Source organism: Spermophilus citellus, assembly GCF_964194105.1.
Source record: "Spermophilus citellus genome assembly, chromosome: 12".
NCBI lineage: Eukaryota > Metazoa > Chordata > Mammalia > Rodentia > Sciuridae > Spermophilus > Spermophilus citellus.
In genome coordinates this window covers 39,778,210-39,796,042 of record NC_138198.1, presented here as the reverse complement: position 1 = coordinate 39,796,042, position 17,833 = coordinate 39,778,210, and positions in this window count along the sequence as shown.

Genomic DNA, 17,833 nt, shown 5'->3' with positions numbered 1-17,833 from the left:
CATCTTGGGCCCTGAGAAACCCGCTTACCCATCTCAGCAGAGGGAGGGACGTCCCAGAGCAGGATGGGCTAAGATCAAAGCAATGCAAACTGGCAGCTGCGAGTGGTGAGGCCAATGGAGACCACACTGGGCCCCCACCAGGGGACACGGGTGCCCACAGGTGCCAGACACACACACGACACCCGCCCTTCACTCCTCTGCACTCTGGCGGCTGGACCTAGGGTCCGCTCACCCGGACACTGAGATTTTTAGCTGGAAATGTACCAGCTATGAACAGGGAGATTTTTGTCCTGCGTGTGTTTTTCCTGGACCAAGGGATCTAGGAGATGGGGACCAGAAGGTGACAACCCTGCAAACAGAAAGAGGTCACCTCCTTCCACCTGCTACAGCATTCAAGCTGAGGAGGCCATGACTGAGAATTATTGAGGTGCCTGGGGAGGCCGCAGCGTCTTCTGGGAAGTGTACGAGCCAGTGGGGGTGGGCAGCAGCCCCACTGGGAGGGAGAAGATGAGAGTGGCCAGTTCCAGCTTTGGCTGGCCTGTTCCCCGGGCGGATGGGGCCGCAGGCAGAGAAAACAGGGCCCAGCACAACCTTGGCTGGCCAAACAGTCCTCATAAAATCACAGACTCCTTTTAAAAAGTAATAAAAAGAACGAGGTTCAGAACACCAGGCCAGGGGAGGACACGGGTGAAGATGTGAGAGGGTGGGGGAAGCAGCCTCGGGGCCCAGTGTGTGTGTGTGTGTGTGTGTGTGTGTGTGTGTGTGTGTGACCCTATTGTGGCCAGCCCAGGTCCTCAGGCCACCACAAAGTGCCACCTCCACCCTGCCCTCCCCTCCTGCCTTCCCAAACCCAAACACCCCAGGGATGGCTGAGTCCTGGCCACCTCTTGCTTCCCAGCACTGTAGGAGGAGGTGGGGACCCTCCCGAGAGTCTTTGGCATACCTTCCAAAACACAAGTGAAAAGAGAGAGGGCTGTAAAAGACACCTTTCAAAGGCAGCGCTCCCTCACCTTCCCTGAATAGGGACAGCCTCAGAAATCTCCGGTGCGGCTGATTTCTGTTTCTGTCTTTGGAGAGATGTTTTTCCTCGGCTGTCTGTCCGTGGCGGTGGTGGGGAGGGAGGTTTGGAAAGCCTTCAGGATAAGCAATAGCAGCGGGAACAGGCGCATTCACCTCGAGGAGGAGGCCACACACGGAGACTGCAGGGAACACACACACACACACACACACACACACACACACACACACAAATGTGCAAACAAAAAGAAATCTCCATTCAGCCCATCTTTCCACATGAAGCCAATGCACAGCAAACAGTGCAAAATCTCGGTGGCCACTGGGTCTTGAGACGGTGGAGATTAACCCTCTGTGAGCTGCCTGTCCGTTATCCTGCCTGGGGAATGGAGAGAGGAGCTGTGAGAGTGGGTAGAACTTGTGCTTAAAGGGAGAATCAGGCCACCAAATCCGAAGATGCAAATCACACTAAAACCAAGGGACCCCTTTTAAATGTTGGGCGATGGCAATGTTGATTATTCCATGTTAATCACAATTTTAATGAAAGAATAAAGGAAATACGCTCAAATGTGGGGGTGGGATCATCCAGCCCAGCGGGGGGCCCTCACAAATTTGAATATGCAGGCGTCCCCCTGGGGGTCTGGTAGACCTGCAGAGATGAATGGGGAAGGGTGGCCCTGGAGGGGAGGAGGATGGCCAACACGTTCCCAGGTGACAAGTGACCTTGCTACTGGCCTGATAGAGGCCAAGTCCTTTCCCCTTTACACCTTTTGGTGTTTTATAATCTTCCATAATGAACATGTGACTACTTGGGGTCATGATGAAAAGATCTCCTTTTCGTAGGTAAGGTATGTGTAGATGAGGTTTGGTACCTCTTCAGACCAGGGTCTGGAGCGCTGGGGGGTGACAAGAAAGACCATCCAGAGCTTTGATTCTCAGCCTAGAGTGGGGGTCGCTGGGGAATCCCCAGGAAGCTCCACAAAGCGCTGGCCCCCAGGACTCCTCGGGATCTGGGGGAGGGGCCTGGGGGAGGGGCCCTGTAACTGGAGCTCCCGGACCACACACCTCGCCAGTTGCAGACTGCAGACTTCCCCTGAGCTGTCCTGTGTCACATACTGTCACTCCTCCAATCTGGGCCTTCTCTGTGGGTATCGCCACGGCAGGGTAAGAAATGTACTGGATTTTATGTTCTTAACGGGGAAAACTCAATGTTTTATATATTTATTAAGACTAAAAAGGGCCATTTTTCGATTCATAGCTTTGTGCTAAAGAAACCACCTCTGCTCACAGTGTCTCGGTGACAGTGGGCTGTGGCCTCTTTCAGCTCTCCTTCATGTCCACTGTCTCATCGGCCAGCCTCCTGGCTGGAGGACAGAGGCTGGGAGGCTCAGGCTTAGCCCCATCCTCTCAGAGACTGTGATCAAAATGCAAATAAACATGGCAAAATCGAGTCTTATTAGCTGGGCATGGACCACACAGAGGAAGCTGGACCAATCACTACGGCATGGGGACCCATCCATCCAGTCCAGGTGTCCACTCCTGAACCAGCCACATGGTCATGGAGAGTCCTTTCTCTGATTGGTCAAGCCTGGGTCAGGCGTCCAGCATGAACCAATCCCTGGAGCCATGGAGAGTCCGTGCTGATTGGCCAGGCTTCATTCTGGTGCTCCACCCAGACCCAGGAGTGTGGTCAGAAGTGTGAAAGCAGGAAACTGAGCACTGGCCTGCACAACTGTGGGTGCTCTGATTGGAGGAAAAGCAGTAAACCCTAGACAGGGAAATTCAGTCACGAGATCAACTGACTCTACTCAAAGATGGTTTTTGTGAACGTCACAATGAAGGCCAGGTGAGCGCTCCCAACCTTTCCTGTGTCTTGGTTTACGTAAAAAATTACAATGTGCAGAGGCATCCTAGGGACCCCAGGGAGGATGGGAGGGACCCAGCAGGGGCTGAACTGGTCTGCTCAGAGAATATGGAACAACAGAACTTCACTCCTCACAGTCCTGAGGGGCGGAGGCCCAAGATCAAGGAGCCAGCAGAGTTGGCACGTGGAGAGGGCTGCTTCCTGGTCCACAGACCCCAGCCTCCTCCCTGGAGCCTCCGGGGGTGGAAGACACGGGGCATTTTGTGGGCTTCTTCTGTAAGAGCACCAACTCCATTCACGAGGTTATGTGCGCATGATGTCACCACCTCCCAAAGAGTCTGCCTCCTGATGCCATCACAGTGGGGTTTGGGACTTCCACATATGAAGGGGACATGAATGTTCAGCTGCTCTAGCATGAATTGGCGAGAGCCACCAATGTTCTGAGGGTTACAGGAGCAGTATCTTATACTGGAGTCAATTGGGGGGAGCTCTGTGTTGGGACAGACTGCTGGTGCTGAAGGCCTAATGCAGCCAGTTAGTGAAACACAGTTTACTGGGACCTGTGCCCTAACACATCCCCCTCCTGTCACACCCTATCTTGCCTCCAAAAAGGCAACCATTTATTCAGCAATTATTCATTGAGGATATACTATGTGCCAGGTACCGTTTTAAATGCTTGAAATACAACAGCAAATCAAGCCAACCAAGGTCTTTGCCTGTCGGAGGTTCTTTTAAATAGCCGTGGGCGCTGGAGGCAGATGATATGCAAAAGAAAAAATGAAATCGATGAAGGAAGGACGAAGTGTGATGGAAGATGGTGTTGGAGGAAAAGGGTACAGTGGAGCAAAGGAGAGGCTGATTCAAGAGGAACTCAAGAAATGCTTCTGTCTCTGGCAGTTTCGGAGCTACTCCTCATCTGCAGGGTTTGGGTCATGTATGAAGGATCTGCCTTGTTTTACAGAGACCTCACTTTCCACCCTTGCCCACCAAAGCATGTCTGGGAGCACCAAGCCTGCGCCACAGTGGCAGGGAAGGTTAAAACTTCTGTGTGACAATAGCGAAGCTACAGAACCAAGCTAGGAGCCCTTCAACAGATGAGTGGATAAAGAAAATGTGGTACATACACTCATTGGAATATTACTCAGCCATAAGGAAAAGTGAATTTTGGCATTTGCGGGTAAATAGATGGAGCTGGAGGGCTAGGGTTGTGGCTCAGTGGCAGAGCGCTTGCCTCGCACATGTGAGGCACTGGCTTCTATCCTGAGCACCACATAAAAATAAACAAACAGCTGGGTGTGGTGGCACACGCCTGTAATCCCAGCAGCTTGGGAGGCTGAGGTAGGAGGATTGTGAATTCAAAGTCAGCCTCAGTTAAAGCAAGGTGCTAAGTAACTCTGTGAGACCCTGTCTTTAAATAAAATACAAACTAGGGCTGGGGATGTGGCTCAGTGGTTGAGTAACCTTGAGTTCAATCCCTGGTACACAAAAACAAACAAACAAAATAAAGATATCGTGTCTATCTATAACTAAAAAATCTTTTTTTAAAAAAATAGATGGAGCTGGAAACTATCATGAAATCTAAAATGGAGGCCATGCTGAGAATGACTCAGGGAAAACACAGGACAATTCATGGAATGTTAATGAAGTCCCAAAAAGGTCCTAGGCCAAAGTCCACCTCAAAGAAGTGTTAATGAACAGCCCCCAGCAAACTTAAAGATAACCCATCACAAAGAAGTGTCCCACCTCTGGGGCCTTCCAACCTACATTCCATCACCAAAACTATAAGAAGGGGAAACAACCGCACTTCCACAGATTCCACCTCTTGGGTCCCCTTCTTCCTCTGGGAGAAGTCTTTTCTGCTGTCCTTTAATAAACTTCTAATTTCTACTCTGACCTTGCCTCAGCGTGCTTCTTTGGTGTTATTCTTCAACATCAGGGAAGCAAGGACTCGTCACAGGTCAACAGCGGTAACACTATGGGCTGAGCTGTGACCCCTCAACCCTGCCAAAAAACAACATATGCTGAATACCTGTCTCCCAGTATCTCTGAATGTGATTGCATCTGGACATAGGTCCTTTAAGTAGCTAATTAAATTAAAATGAGATCATTAGCAGGGACCCTAATCCAGCCAACATGACTGATACCTTCACAGAAGGAAATAAATGTCTGTAAAGGAACAACCCCAGAAGGAAGATGTGAAGAAAGACAGAAAAGATGCCATCTCTAATTCAAGGAGATACACCTCTGCTGAGAGCCATAGCCAAGTAGGAATGATGCGTGGCAATTTCCTTGTCAGCCTACCCCATGTTGCTTACAGGGAGGACTCTCCATTGTGGAAATGGGCTTGCCTTGGACCCAGGTCATTTGCAGTGACATTGCATGAATGTTTGAGAAAGGTGACCCTGCTCAAGGACCAGGGTGGATCCGGGTTTAGGGCGGTTCCAGGTTTAGGGTGTGGATCCTGCTGGGAATAGGGCGTATCCTGCTGCCTCAGGTGCCCGCTCCTTGAGTTCCTGTTGAGTTCTCGCGGGATTGAGAGGGTATTTTGGGATTCAGAACCCGGTGGAGAGTGTGAATTTTCCCCAGAACGTGCGTGTAGAGGGCCGGAGACAGTGCGGGAATAAAGAGCTGCTGTTTGAATCTACAAGGCTGTGAGTGGCTCGTGATTTTGTGCCCAGCCAGACTGCAGCACACCTCAGAAGAATCCAACTCTTGATTCAGGTTTTTAGCCTCCAAGACAGCAAGGAAATATGTTTCTAGAGTTTATGCTGCTTAGTTTGTAGGACTTTGTTATGGCAGCCCAAGCAAACCATAACACATAATGAGCATTCTGTCACCTTACAGTGAATTCCCACATACAAAATAATGTACCAAGAGGGAACTTCTGAGTTAAATGGCATTTAAAGAGCAGAAGGCAGATGTTACCAATCCCTTCATAGGAACCAAGCCAGAGGCACAGAACCACTTAGTACCAACTTGGGGGCCATGTGGGTCACTCTGGCACTACGCACCTCATTGCTTCATTTCTGACAGCAAATTCAACTGTGTAACTAAATAAAGATGGCAAGGCCACTGGATCAGAAAGCTTACACTTAAAAATCATGAATATATTTGACATGAACATTAAGGCTTCATAGAGGGCCCACCTAGCACAGGCATTCCATAATGGAACTCAAGGCACCAATTAGACTTTGCTTGTTCCTTGATGCAGTTTTCTAAGGCTGTTAGGATGAGCACATCCAGGGCCCAAGCATATGTTGGTTGGCAGAGTGCAGCTGATTGCCATTTAAGCTCAGGTGTCCGGGAAGAGTTCCATTTTGCTAAAATCGACCCCTTCTGGCATTGTGCCCTGGGGCAACATAACTCCCGACTTCCCCTGTGGAGAGCAAGGCTAATGACATTGCTAGAAAGAAAATTACCCAATGACCACCTGATAAGAAGTAGTATGGATTCTCATTACTTTGCCCTAAACTATTTCTGAATTTTTAGAACACACAGACCAGCAGCATCAGAGGCTCCCGGCTTTGGTATCATAAAACTGATTTTCAAGAGGATAAAATAATTTACATTAAATCACAAAACTGACATCTAATCTGTAAACATATTTGAAACTTTGGAAAAATCAGAGCTAACCAGGAATGAACTTGCAGTCATGTACATGCCTGTGTGTGGATCGTGTGTGAGTGCATTCTCAGATGAGGGTCCACAGCTACGAGCTGTCCCCATGTGGGCCTCTCCAGATGGTTCATCATGAATGCAGTCATTCCATGCACAGAAATATGATGAGTTCATCATGTGGGTGGGTGCACAATGAGCCAAAGAGGTGCCAAGCCTGGGTGGGCAGTAACTTTTCAATGACAGATGCCACAGGGAAACAGTGGGCAGATGTTGGGTCAGCATGGTGTGCCTGCCTCTGTCCTGACCATGATGTAGCCCAGAGCAAGTTATTTCCAATGTGTGTTGCCCAAAGATTTGAAGGAAAGCTAGGGGAAAAAAACACGGGTTCAATCTATACAAAAACAAAGTGCAAAGGTTGTAAAAAGGTCTATGGCAACCAAGGTAATTTAAAGACCTGTGCTTAAGTGTATTAAGAAGGACATTCAGAGACACCAGTTGGTGTCAGCATGTAAGAGTAAAAGAAATTGAAGTTAAAGTGTAAAAGACCGGGCATTGTAAAGTTTCTAAGCTGCAAGGCCTGAGTTAAAAAGTGAAGGACCAGGTATTGTTAAATTCCTCTGCTACCCCCAAAACCTGAAATTCCTGTAGCTGTTAGGACAATACCCGAATTGCCCAGTAAATATTCCTCCTGATCCTCTGGTTGTTTAATAACTTAGGACCCTGTGTAGCCCGGCACGTAGGCATCCAGGGCCCAAAACCAATCAGTTTGAATGTGTACCCCACTTAGGAGTGACCAATCACCCCCGCTCAACCTGTTCCCGCCAATGAATGTACTAATCAAGTCTAAGAATTGTTGTTTAATTTTCCCACGGTGTATGGTGATTTGTTAAAGGAGACTATGATGTGTGTAAAGTCTCCGCCCTCCCCAAAAAGTGTACTTAAGCACTGCTCAACCCCTGCCTGGGGCTCTGGGCTGCTCTCTCTTCCTGAGTGGGCACGGAGCCCCAGCATGCTGGATCAATAAATCCCCTTCTGCCAATTGCATGAGTGGTCTCTTGGTGGTCTCTTCCTCCGACGCTTCGCTGGTCCCTTACAAGCATCAGACTCAAATATCACATTACATTATCTCAAATATCACAAGGCAGGAGCTAGAGTCCATTTCACAGATGAGGAACCTGAGACTTTGCTTACATGCTTCTCCCAAGGAGCCAGCACTGGACACAGGGGCTCTGGTAGGGATAAATCACCACGGAAAAATAACTCCTATCCCCTTTCAATGAGGGATCACAATGTCCTTTGTCTTCTAGAGAATGTGGCAGCCAGTCTCCAAGATCCTTGCCTCCTGGTATTCAATGCTTCCCCTCTGAACCAAGGCTGGTCTCTCGAGGCTAATGGTACATGATAGAAGTAGAGTGTGAGTAACTTTCAAGACTGGGTCATAAAAGGTATTGCAGCCTTCACCTTTGTCTCTTGGATCACTTACTGTGGTGGGACTGGCTGCCATGTGTAGAGGTCACTCAAGTAGCTCTGTGGAGGGACCACAGGAAGAGAAGCTGAGAGCCTCAGCCAACAGTGAGCCGCATGAGCAAGTCACCATTGAAGTAGATTCTCAGTCCTAGCTGAGTCTTTTTTTTGGGGGGTGGTGGTGGTGATGAGGATTGAACCCATGGTTTGTGCATGCAAGGCAGGCACTCTACCAACTGAGCTATAGCCCCAGCCCCCTAGCTGAGTCTTTTGATGAGCCCCTGCCCAAGTGAATACCTGACTGCAATTTCATGAGCAAGATTCCAAGCCAGAACCACCTAGCCAAGCTGCTCCCAAATTCCTGAACCACAAAAACCACATGTAGGTGATTTTTTGTACAGTAGCAGATCATTAATACTCATAGGAACCTCTTTACCCTTAATTTGCAAATATCAAACGCAATGATGTTAAGCTTTGGCACTATCCCTGCTGATAAAAGTAAGTGGTAAGAAAATGGCATTGCTTGCTCTACCAGTCAATTACAGAGAAGCTTAGCAGCTCTAAATTTGTGGTACAACCAGCCTACAGGATTTAACGAACCTGTAGGTAGGAACTACAGAAGTCCAATGTGTTCTGTTAGCCCTCTATGCATCATTAGAAAGAATATCTTGTTAAGGTTTGAATGTGTCCACCAAATTTCATGTGTTGGAAACAACATTCCCAATGCAACAATGGAAAATGTGGCTTAATAAGAAATGACGGTGGGCCACAGCCCTCATGCATAGATTAAAGTCATTATCATGGGAGGAGGTTAATTATCTTGAGTTATTATAAATTTGCCCCTCTCACCTCTCTCCCTCTGTCCCTTCCCACACTCCCCTTGCCCTTCTGCCTTCCTCCATGGGATGAGACAGTATGGAATCCCTTCCCAGATGGTGGTGCCATGCTCTTGGACTTCCCAGTCTCCAGAACTGTGAGCCAAATAAATTGTGTGCATTATAAGTTACCGATCTCAGGTATTCTGTTTCAGCAGCAGAAAATGACCAGACAATCTTCATTTTTTTTCTTACAGCTGAAAATATATACCCCCACAGAATCTGCTGGAAGTCTTCTTAAACCTCCCACTTCAGTCGGCTTTTATCCATCTCAGTAGCACCTCCATCTCTCATGTGGACAACTACAACAACCTCCTGCATGGTGCCCAGGCTTCCTCTTTTCCTGTCCTGTAGCCATTCTTCACACAGCAGCTAGCAAGGCTGGTAACAAAAATCTCACCCCAGCCCTCCCTGCCTTCGGGTGTCCCTGCAGCATCCTGTTACCCTGGAGGAGGAAGTCCACCAAACTGTCCTGATCTTCAAAATTCAGCGAAGACTGTCCTGCTTCTGAACGTTTGCATTGCCAGACCTTTTTTTCTGGAACATTCTTTCTGTGGATGTTCATTTCCTTTTTCATGTCTGCTCATCCCATTGTTACCTGGCCATTTGGCTTAAATTGCTACATAGTCACACCACCGTTCTCCCTGCATTCATCCTCTCGGTCTGCTTGGGCTGAAACAACAAATACATTGTGTAGCTTACACAACAGACATGTGTTTTTCTTTATGGTTCTGAAGACTGGAGTCCAAGATAAAGGTCTGATCAGGTTAGTTCCTGCTAGGGCTCTGTTCCTGGCTTGCAGACAGCTGTCTTCTCACGTCCTGACGTTGGTAGACAAGGAGCTCCAGTGTCTCTTCCTCTTCTTAAAAGAATAATCCTGTCAATCAAATCTTCAGCCTTATTGCTGCCCCTGCCCAACCCTTACCTCCAAATACAGTCAATTTGGGATTAGGACGCCCACATATGAATTTGGGGAAGGGGGACCAGCATTCTGGCCATAATACTTACCTTCTGTTTAGCTTTCTTAATTTTAGCTGTTTTCTGTTTTATTCATTTAATGTACTTGCTTTTCCCCAGTTCATTTCAGTATTCCTATTGCTCAAAACAGTGCCTGAAGCACATGATGCACAAATATTGGCTGAGTAGTAGTAGAGGTACATCTACTGACAGAAAGAAGATCAACAAATATTGACCAAGTAGTAGTTGGTGTAATAATGCATCCATGGACATAGTAGATGGTCATTAAAGAAGGGTTTAGTGAAAGAGCAATGTGTGTGTGACACTGAAGAGATTAACATGCGACGCGGCTGTGAGGGATTGAGAAATAGCTTGTTCATGCAATGAGTTGGAGCGTGCCGGGTGGGTGGAGGGGCTTTTGATACAGATTTGCATTTTCTCCTTGGTCTCGATACTGATTGAAACTTACCAAGCTGATGAGACATCTGATATTTGTGTGCTACTTACAATTTATGAATCGTTCAAATATCTCATTTGATCTTTACGATGTTCTATGAGATAGAGCAAGAATCAGCACCCCTTGTAGTGGGTGGATACTGTTGCAGAGAAACTCATCTCCAAATTTACTATAGGTTGAATATTGCTAATTCAAAAACCTATAAACCAAAATGTTTAAAAATCTGAAACTATTTGAGTGCTGATACAATACTTCAAGTGGAAAATTCCATACCAGGAAACTTGGGGATGTGAGGATAGAAAGGATAATAGAATGAAACGGATGTTGGTCATGCATATATGCATGACCAATGTGATTCTATGATATGTACAATCAGAAAAATGAGAAATTATATTCTGTCTACGTATGATATATCAAAGTGCATGAATGCATTCTACTGTCATGTATAACTAATTAAAACAAATAAAAAATTTAAAAACTAAAGAGGAGGGTTTGCACACATACACATACACAAATGCCTATTATATACACTCACATATTCAGAAGAAACTGGATAGTATATATTACACAAAAATCAAATACACTGAAATAGAAAGTTTCAGTTGGTGACCAGAGGTCACCACGCTTCTAGAGTATTCCTTTAAGTATAAAGTGAAAATCAATCCAAAAGTAATGAAAGTTACCAGGAAGAGAAGACTACTCTGAAAAGGGATAGAGTCAGATTTCAAATGAGTGGTAAGAGAAATTATTTGTTGATATTATGTTTAGAATTAATATTTTTGAAGTGTGATAAAATGATAACAAATAAAAATATTCCCAAACACTGATAATTATATCCACAGTAGAACTGTATAGGCATTTGTTAGATTCAGTACGAATTAGAAGAGATTAGAGCTTTACTGGTCTTATGGCACTGCCCATATGTGGCTCTAAAGTACTTGAAATGTGGCTAGTCCAATTTGAAATGTTTAGTAAATGTAAAAGAGTCACAGGATTCAAAGACTTTGCCTGAGAAATAATGCCAAAAGTATCAATAATGTTTATATTGAGTATATATTAAAATGATTATGTTTTGCATATAATGACCAAAGTGCAATACATTATTAAAATGAACTTCACCTGTTTGTAGTAGAGAAATATAACCTTGGCCAAAGATAAGTTTGGCTTTTGTCTTCAATTTCTACGAGGTTACCTCTAAACCCTCCTAACCTCTTGCCTGATAGACTTTCTTTGTTTATTTGGAAATCTTGAATCATTGCAAATTCTCCAACAACATGATTTATTATGGGGCTTTGAGTCATATGTTATTAGTTGAAACTTGGGGTCTAAGGTCTGCCACATGGGCAGCTACCCATGTCTATGTGACTGAGTTCCAATAAAATCTCTGGACACCAAGTTTAAAAAAAAATGGATAAAGAACACCCAAGTTGTAACTTCAAGCTCATTAGTTCAGGATTAGTTCATTCATTTATTTCAGGATTCAGCCGGTGGGCAGTTTAGGCCTGAACCAGCTGGGGGGTTTTCTATGCTCCCTCACATCATGCCTCTCTGGAAAGCTGAGGGTTGGCTGGGTGGTGCGTTTGGGTGCATGGAGGCCTCTGCTCTCCCCTACACATGGTTCTCTCTCCAGGCAGACGAGCCCAGACTTGTTCTCAAGCAGAAACAAAGGAACTAAAGCCAACAAAAGTCACAGCCTCTGGAGTCCCTGCTAAGAAGTAGCATGACTGTTTGTCTATAACATCCTTTATCCAGAGACAGCAGGGAGCCAGCCCAGCTCCAACAGGGAGTGAGGATGGAGATGAGATCTACCTCCCACTGGGAGGCATTGAAGAGAGACTGGGAGGGGTGTGCATACCGGAAGGGGTGGAACCTGGCTCCATTTTGGTCTTCTATCCCTCATTCTCACATTCTATAGCAAAGTGGGGCTTGGAAAAAATTCATCTTACTCAGAGATTTGAATTTGGCTTTTCTGCCCCCAACTTTCAGTAAGCATCTCTGAGCAAACATGAAGCTCCCTGCTAATATTAGTTGCCTTCTCTTTCTTCAACAAGCTGCTGATCACTCAAAATTTTCCTCTCTGCCTCTTTGTGTGGGAACATCGGGCACCGCCCTGACCACATCCCGACACAGAACTATTCCTCATTTAGTGAAATGATGTAGCTTGATTTCAACACTGATGCTGGGTATGGAGAGAGTTGCTTGGGCTTGAACACCATCCACCAACACACACGGATCAGGCGGCATTTTTGCTCTGTTTTGGGGCCCTTGATTGGCATCTTCTTAAGCCTTAAGAACTGTGTAGGTGGAGACAGTGAAAAATGCAAGGTCACGTGGATTTAGAAATAATGGGTAACGAACCAGAAATGGTACAAACAGGAACAGAAAGAGCCATTAGAGGCTGAGTCACCTGCCATGTGGCTCCATTAGAAATTTCCAGTGTAGTCAGGCAGCAAATCAGGTTCAACCAGATGCTAGAAGTGTGATTTTTAAGGTTCTCACATTAAATGATAAGTTGGTGAGGTGATGGTTATGTTAATTTCTTGATTTAATCTTTGACTATGTGTGAACATAATCAGAACATTGTTTTGTACCCCATAAACATACACAATTGTTATCTGTCCATTAAAGATCAGCTGTTCCTTTTTTTAAAGATCAGATGCCTTCTTTGGTTGAAATGAGAATCGGGGATTGCCTTTCTCTGCTGTTTTCCCATGAGGAAGAGATTAAAATGGCATGCATCACATCCATGGAAAATGGTAGTTAAAAATCATCTTTAGCATGAGTTTAAGTCAAATAGTGAATAAAAACAAGAGAACAATTAATTTTACCAAGTTCTTTCTCTCCTAGAAAATAGCAATCTTGACTAATGGAGATCAGGATTGGCAAAGTGTAGCCCGTGGGTCAAATCCCAGTCATCATTGGCCTTTGGTGAAGTTTTCTGAGCGCACAGCCACAGTCCCTCATTTGTGATTTGCCCATGACCACATTTGCAGAACCACAGGTGTGGGTAGTTGGCATGCACACCTTACAGCCTTCAAAGACTCACTTAGTTACTGCCTGGTTGTCTACAGGGAAAGATTTCTGGTCCTCAACCTCCCCTCTCAACGCTGAAGCTCTGGGACAGAAGGACAGGGAAGGGGTGGCCAGCCCATCAGTCTGAGCGGTCCTGAGGCCAGTACTGTGACACTTTAACCTCGGGGTCACCTGGTTTCTGGAGCATGTTTGCTCCTAGGCAGAATCTGCCTGAATGGCATAGGGTCAAGATCAAGCTGAGCTCCAGGTTAGGGAACATGTAAATGTGCTCACTCCGTCCAGCCAGCTAGAGTCTAGGAACCAGTTCAACCCAGGCTCTGAAGATCTGCTCCCCAGGCCGCCTAAAGCAGAGCTGTTGTTTGGTGCTCCTGGTTTGGCTGGGGTGCTTCTGAATCAGAACTATGGCCTGAGTCTCCAGCCCCCTAAACAGGACTCTGTCATGCTCACAGACAACCAAGGAGGAGCCATATCAAGCCTCTGGAAATTCATCTTGCCCCAAGCACTGTGCCCAGAAGTGTCCAAGACCTGAGTTCAGGCATGAAGGGTTCCCCTGTTGCAGATCATATCCCAGGGCTGGGTGTGAAAAGGCCAGATAGTGACAAGGGACCCTTTTCAGGCTTGCTTGATTCCAGGTTTCACATCAGTCTGGACGGTCTTGGGGCCAGTCACTCTGCCAGCCCCACCTCCCGGGCCACCCAGTACCTCCATTCAGCATGAACTGGTTCCATTGACCTGGTCCCAAGCCTCTGTGGCACCTAGAGCAGAATCAGAGAATAGTCGTCATCACAGGGTGCTGACAGGACAGGCCCCAACCTGCAGACTGAACCTACGGGGTGTCACCGGGATGAAAGTGAGAGAATCCCTCAGGAGCTCCGTGGGAGACCCTGGTGGGCACACCAGGGTCCTGGGGGCAAAGTCAATCACAGAGGAACCACTCCCCTTGAAGTGGTTGGATTAGGCAGGAACAGGACAGCCCTTTCTGACCAAGGAGGTGTGAGGAGACATCATCTGGAGGCCTGTAGCAGAGGTGACGAAGCAGTTCCTTCCACATCGTTGTCCACTGCGGTCACTGGACGTAGTGCCTGCCTGGTGGCTGGTGGTTGGTAGGGAGCTACCTTCCCCCAACACAGGCAAACATGCGAGGAAGATGGAGACCCACGGAGCTTTTGGACAGTGCTCAGGGGGTGAGTTAGTCGCCTCTGGAATCGCCCTGACTCCATGATTTGCAGTATGTGAGAAAATGCATTTCTTTTGTCATTGAAGCTATTTTAAATTGATTTGCATGTGATTTGCTCTAAAGTCACCTGAGCTTAAACAAGTATCTGCCACCTCATGGGACACTTTCCATGGAGGCTGAAAACTTCTTTCCACCGGGCACAGGCCCTGTCCCCCACAGAGGCCCCCTCTGAGTCACAAACACTCTGAATCCTGCCCCCTGACGGTGCCAACATGTGCTCAATTTTGAAGTCTTCACCTTGGCCTACATTGTCCCCCCAATTTCTCCCACCATGCCCAAAGATACGGCAATTTTACTTAAAGTGAATCCCCAAACTTCTGCTTCTAGTAATGATGGGTTAGGTCACTTGAAACAAAAGTCTTCTAAAGACAATATGAAATCATTGATTCTGGGCATTTGAGAATCAAGGGGAGCCAGAGTTAGAGTGAAGATGGAGTCCCCAATGGTGAGCTCAGTTTAAGGGCTACTTTCCCTGGGGACATTTTCCAGTGTAGAGAGGGGAGCTCAAATGTGGAGTGGCACCTATAACAGAATCAGAGAATAGTCACCCTTATGGTTTGCATTTGAACTGGAAATCCACATGTAGCAAAATGAACTTAAACCCCTATCTCTCACCCTGCACAAAACTCAAAGTGGATCAAGGACTTAGACACTAGAACAGATACCTTGAATCTAACAGAAAAAATCTCCACCATGTCGGCTTAGGAACTGAATTCCTTACCAAGACCCCTAAAGAACAAGAAGTAAAATCAAGAATCAATAAGTGGGATGGAATCAAACCTAAATGCTTCTTCACAGGGAAGGGAATCATTAATAACATAAAGAGAGAGCCTACAGAATGGGAGAAAATCTTTACCACAGGTGCCTCAGATAGAGCATTAATCTCCAGGATATACAAAGAACCTAAAAAACTCAATACCATAAATATAAATAACCCACAATAAATGGGCAAAGGAACTGAACAGACACTTCACAGAAAAAGAAGTTTAATCAACCAACAAATATATGAAACAATGTTCAACATCTCTAGCAATTAGAGAAATGCAGATCAAAACTACACTGAGGTTTCAGCTCACTCCAGTCAGAATGGCAATCACAAAGAATAAAAGCAATAATAAATGTTGGTGAGGATGTGGGGGAAAAAGTTACACTCATATGCTGCTGGTGGGACTGAAAATTAGTGCAACCACTCTGGAAAACAGTATCAAGATTCCTAAGAAAACCTGGAATGGAACCACCATTTGACCCAGTTATCCCACTTTTTATTTTATACCCAAAGGACTTAAAATCAACATACTACAGTGATGCAGCCACATCAATATTTATGGCAGCTCAATTCACGATCTCTAAACTATGGAACTAACTTAGATGCCCTTCAACAGATGAATGGATAAAGTAAATGTGATTTATATACACAATGGAATATTACTCAGCCTTAAAGAAGAAGGAAATTATGGCATTTGCAGATAAATGGATGGAGCTGGAGAATATTATGCTAAGTGCATGATGTCAATCCCAAAGAACCAAAGGCTGAATGTTTTCTCTGATATGTGGATGCTAATTCACAATAAGTGGGTTCAGGGAGGAGCTAGGGAAAGAAGTGAGGGGATATGGGGTTAGAAAGGATAGTAGAATGATTCAGATATTTTGACCCTGTGTGCATATATGATTACGTGACTTGTGAAACTTGACATCATGTACAAACAGAACAATGAGAAGTCATACTCCATTTATGTATGATGTATCAAAATGCATTCTCCTGTCATGTACAACTAGCTAGAATGAATTAAAAATATAACATGAGTTACAGAAAGACTAGTTAGATATTAAGTAAAATCCATAAAGGAGAAGACTTGGTAAATTGTTCTATAATAATTCTAACATCCTCTGGAAATAAAATTAAAAAAAAAAAAAAACAGGAAAAGGACAAAGGTAAGCCATATAGCAGAAGGAAATCTAGTTGTGCATCCCCTAGTGACATGTTGGTCAATGATGGACCACATATGCAATGGTAGTCCCATAGAACTGTACTGGAAAATTCCTACTAGCCAGTCATAGCATCATCCCAACACAGTAGCAGAATGCACTGCTCATGCATTATACTGTTTGTGTCAGTACTGACATAAACAAAACCTGCCACACTGACATTCATTTAAAAGTAGGGCACCTACAATTATGTACAGTGATAATTGATAATAAATGACCGTTGTTGGTTTGTGTATATACTATGCTATGCTTTTATCATTATAAACCTTCTCTTTGTAAAAATATTTACTGAGAGTATGCTGTGCTACACACTGACTGCCAGCCACCCCATGCATCTTGCATTTACCATGTTTCTTTTTTTTTTTTTTTTGGTGCCAAAAATTGAACCCAAGGTTCTTAACCACTGAACCATATCCCCAGCCTTTTAAAATTTTCATATAGGATCTTAGTTGCTTAGGACCTCACTGCCTCAGTCTGGCTGGGCACAGAATCATGAGCCACTCAAGCAGGAACAAAACTTTATTTTTGAAAAAGCCGCCAATACTCCGTACGTGCAGGCAAGCCAAAAACCGGTCCACCCCCGCGCGCATCTACCAGAACCGGGGGGCCCGGACCTCCCCCGGAATTCCCTCCTATTATCCTTCCCCAACCAATAGGAACTCTCCAGGAGTCCCGTAACATGAGTCCTGTAGCAGGCCAAGGTGAACAGCAGGAGTTCAATTTCCATATGAATGTAAATCTTAACATAATCATATCATCTCAATGGCTAGCTGGCGTCACCTTACAACCGAAAGTGCCATGCATCATATTATTTGCTTGTGGCTCCTAGCATTTGCCCCCTTCTGTTTAATTAAGCAACAGGCAATGTGGCTAGGGACCGTGCCTGTTAGGTATGTCCAATTCAACATATGGTTCTTACCCGTCATCGGAAAACTGACCTCTAGGCGTTAGCCTCCTGTCTTAGGTTGATACCACTGCAACTGAATCATACCCGTCACTGACTACCGGTCCAGTATATAGCCATACCTGTGGATAGGCCTATGCACCAGTGGGGAGGGTGAGGTTCTTTGCCTCACCTCTGTTGGCCCCCAAATTTGACCTTGGTGCTGGTGGGGGGGTGAAGTTCTTTGCCTCACCTCAGTTGGCCCCCAAAATTAGACCACCACTAGTAGAAGGGAGGAGGATACAGAAAGGCCACGACATCAAGTCAATAGACAGCTCTTTAGGAAAAATTGCATCACTGGTGACACTACAGCAAAGATACGCCAGCACTACCATAGTTCGCTGTATCAACAGATAGAGCACAATGCATACAAGTGATACATAGT